We start from the raw sequence: 4,575 nt of genomic DNA on the forward strand, positions 1-4,575 counted from the left end.
GCTCAGTGGTTCTTGAGAAGAAGATTTTCAAAGATTTTTCCTATATATTTCTATGAAAAAATTTTGATTCCCCTTTGGGGCCCCCCCTTCCCCTGTGGGTCATGATTTGAACAATTTGAATCTACATTATACCAGGATGCTTCCACATAAGTTTCACTTTTTTGGCTCAGTGGTTCTTGAGAAGAAGTTTTTTAAAAGATTTTTCCAAAATTTTTCTATATAAAAATTGATTCTCCATTGTGGCCCCGCCCTTCCCCCGGGGTTCATGATTTGAACAATTTAGAATCTACACTACCCCAGGATGCTTCCACATAAGATTCAGCTTTACTGGCCCAGTGGTTCTTGAGAAGAAGATTTTTTAATGACCCAACCCTATTTTTGCCTTTTCTTGATTATCTCTCCTTGCGAGGGGATATGTCCCTTCATTTTAACAATTTAAATTTCCCTTTCCCCAAAGGATGCTTTGTACCAAGTTTGGTCAAAATTGGCCCAGTGGTTCTTGAAGAAGTCGAAAATGTGAACAGTTTACAGACAGACAGACAGACAGACGGGACAGACGGACGGACAGACAAACGGCGGCGACGGAAAAAATGTGATCAAAAAGCTCACTTAGCCTTCGGCTAGGTGAGCAAAAGAATTTTTTTCTTAAATCAATACACACTGTAGTACTGTATAATCTGAATTATCTATGTGCACTTTTCAATTGAATGAATTGTTAGTATACTAAAAAATTTTTTTCATAATTGTGGGTACTGTATATAAAGTAATTGTACAACTGTCTAGTTTTGTATAACTGTGTAGTATTATTTATAATTTTATGACTGTTTAGTACACATACTATATTACTGTATAACTGTTTTAAAATTTATTACTGTATAATTGTACAACTGTGTATTGTACAACCCGATATTGATAATTATACTGTACAGTATTGTAGTGGCTACAACAAAACATTTTCATAAACAACTACACAATTATTTGTTTTTATGTTCATTGATGTAAATAGGTAAAATCCTAATTCTTTTCTTGTCATCTTGCTGTAAACATTCTCCACACAGGTATGTTGACCCAGGGTTTTTATTTGTAATGAAGTTTTTGGAAAAAAAATTTATTTCATAAAAATTTTCATGTAGCATTTTATCATCTGAAAAACCAATAATTTAAATGCATGTACATGTATAATGGACGTTAAATGATTCTTTATGATATCATAAATGTACATGTACGTGTAGTTCAGTGGTCACTGTAAATTCCAGCTATCCTACACTCTTAACTTTATCACTCTGAATCACATTGGGCTCCACAACAATGATTATAACAACAATTACAACAACAGTAATTAAGATGGAGAAACAGATGATTTTTTTCTTCCTCCCGCACACTGATGTTTCTTTGCCCTGACTGTTGATTCCCACTTTGAACTTCCCCACAGCTAGTTCTACATGTTTCTCTAATTGTCACCATTTTACCCTGGTCTTGTACCATCCGGCATCTCCTTGAAAACATGTTCCTCATGAAAGACTCTCAAGGTCAGTCAATTCCCCCTCGCTCCTGAAGGTCCTGTAACTAGAAATGGCTTTCTGGGATTCCTGGAAATAAGGATCAATGAAAGCGTTGGTGTTCTGAAAGTTCAGGTTAAATTCACGGAGTTTGTGTTGACATCATACTGAGGATCCCCCATTGCGCTTTGTCTTGTTTATTAAGTCTAGCTTTTGTTCTTTCCAGATAACTAGCCTGGCTAGTTCTGAGTATTATTGTTTTTCTAAGTTCATGTGAAAGTCTTTCTATCTGCATGCTCTGCACCCCTGTTCTCATTTGACAGAATCAGTCCTTTTTTCTGTGACTTGGGGTGGCCCCTGAGACACAGGAGTTCTATGTCTTTCCTGATCGTGATGGAGCTTGACAAATCGTCTGCCGGGTTTCCATTCTTTGGATGTCCGGTCGGACACTTTGGGAGCACAGTACAGTGTGTTCTGCATTTTCTTAGTTCGCTACATTGCTTTAGCATGCCTTTCCCCTCCATCCCCTTACTTTTCCAGGAACCCCGGTAATGATAAATCATCCTCCTCCTCCTTTTTGGATTTCTTCCCTTTCTTTCCTCGCATGCTCTCCCTCTCAACTATCCCCAGCTTCAACTCCGGTAACCGGTCCCGCACTGTCATTTTATCTCCTCTGTTTACAAATGTCCACAGAAAGGCAGTTAATTGTACAGTATATCCCTCAATGAACTAGCTTCTTTACTTGTATTGAACCATTAGATCCCCATTATCTTATAAACACAATCCACATTTTAATCAATTAACAAGACAAGGTAGAATTTTTAAAGTCCCAGTTGATCAGACTTAATCACAATACCCAAAGTATTAACCACAGTGTACACACTTCTATCAGACACAGTCCTCAATCTAAATAAGTTAATTTCACTTTCGGTATAAATTTGGAACTTTGGTTAGTGGTATATCCTTGGGTTATTTTTTTTTTCCACAGTTGAAGAAGTTTGTCATTGAAAGGGGACACACCACACAGTGAGTCATTGAAGCTTGACACGGGGATGGGGTTTTTCCTGTTCCACGTCAGTGATTATCCCCCAAAACAAAACCTGGTAACACCACGCAACTAATCCTCTTGCATAATAATTAGGAGAATTAATCAATACAGGATTTTACAATTCCTATTTTTAAATCCCCTATTATTCAATAGCTGTATGTCTTATCTCCAAATGGTGTGGAGTGCCTTCAGGTATAAAATCCTGGTCTGCATATATTAAATGTCACTTGAAAAAACCCTATACTAGTGCGCTTTAATATTTGTAATATACACAACAGTTGAAAGCTGAGTCAAGTGTGTAAAATATACCAGGTCTACTAAACTGCTTCTAAAATAAACTTTTGTCAACCTCAGCTGTGCTTAAGTCAACCGGGACTGTCATTGTTTTTTTATTACAAACATACACATGTATATAGAGAGGTATAAGTATCATAAACTACATCTAGGATCTAGTAACTCCTTGGTGTAATGCTGGCGGACATTATAGATCAATATAGAAAATTTAAATTTTTACTGACTGGTATGTACCTTTTGTATAAACCTCAGGTATAATTCTGCTTCAAGGAAATTAAAATGCAATAAAAAGTAACAACTGAACTGTATCAATAACAGACTTTTTTTTTAAAAAAATAATTTGATTTATGTTTTTTTAAAAATGTGATGAATGTGATATGAAAAGAAAGGTTTCTCAATCAACTTTAAACTTTTTATATTGACAAGTATTTCACAGAAACTGGTCAAGATTAGACAAACATTCACACACTATTTAATTGACACATATTAATGCTATACATGTACTGTTACTTGTTGTAACAAGTGCAGTGTAATTTAATAAGCTGGTCTGATATAAATACTAAACTGCTGAAACATACTCCAGCTGTCTAGACTTTTAATTTTTAAACACTTCCCTTAATAAAGCTGTTTTTAAAATGGCTAACCTCTTACCAGAACCAGGCTCAACCTACATTGTATTTTCATATCACCATGCAGTGTTTTTAACAACTAAAAAAAGAATTGAGGAACTTATTCAAATGAAAGAGGTAAATATTACCCTTCTAAATGTGAAATCAAAACAAAAGTCATCCTGACATCAAAATATTTAAAGTAAACAGATACCCAGTCATGATCTTTGACAAACATACAAAAACCCCCCTTTAATGTGACAGTGTAATGAACTAAGTCAAACATGATATAGTAATCTTATAGGGCAGCTGTAATCACACTTGGATTAGGATTTACATCTAGCTGTTGTGCTAATAAAATTTTTTCTAATACAATTGCCACAAAAAAATTTTTCCCAAAACATAGTCAATTTAAAAAAAAATCCACTTTTTAAGTCAGGAAAAATGACCCATTGATTTCATGTAATTAGAAACAAGATTGAATTTTTAAATATTTAATTTCTCCTTTAACTTTAAAGTATTATTCCTTTCCACAGTTTCCAGCTTGTATTTATTAAATGAATAAATTTCAAATATTTTAAAAAAAAAAAAATACAAAAAAAAAACCTTTTAAACCCCAAAATTCAGTTTCTTTTTTTTACATCATCAAACTTTAGAAACAGGTTCACATGTAGAGTTATGTCCAAGACACAATGAACTATTAAATTACTTTTTTAATAGTTTGCTGTAATATTTTCTATCTTTGTGTGTTTAACAGAATATTTCTGTTATAAGAAGTTTCCCTTACTGTCAATGTCAATGATATGTACAGATATCGAATCATGTTTTTTCAAAAGATTATGGCTTCCATCCTTCAAAGTGTGTTTTTCAAAGTGCTAGAAAAATTTCTTGAAAATTATAACCTATAAAACTTTCCCGTGTTCAACCATTGATATATCACTTCGATATCGAATATGTTTGCACAACCCTTAGTAAATAACATCCCTGTTCCTAATAATGTGTATGTAAGTTTATAATTACCTATTCAAAGATTGTACTTGCCATCAATATTTTAAACGTTTCAAAGAGTATGATTGTTAAACACAAATTGCTCTACCAACCTTCACCCTTCACAAAATTTGTTTCC

The 4,575-nt window shown here is 33.9% G+C and overlaps 1 pseudogene; it reads right to left on the reverse strand.

The window, feature by feature from the left end:
• Nucleotides 1–1,256: 1,256 nt before the first annotated feature.
• LOC134233663 (uncharacterized) lies at nt 1,257–2,162 on the reverse strand (annotated as a pseudogene).
• Nucleotides 2,163–4,575: the final 2,413 nt, after the last annotated feature.

This window comes from Saccostrea cucullata, unplaced genomic scaffold, assembly GCF_032062105.1.
Source record: "Saccostrea cucullata isolate Sc308-1 unplaced genomic scaffold, CSIRO_AGI_Scuc_v1 ctg23118, whole genome shotgun sequence".
Lineage (NCBI taxonomy): Eukaryota > Metazoa > Mollusca > Bivalvia > Ostreida > Ostreidae > Saccostrea > Saccostrea cuccullata.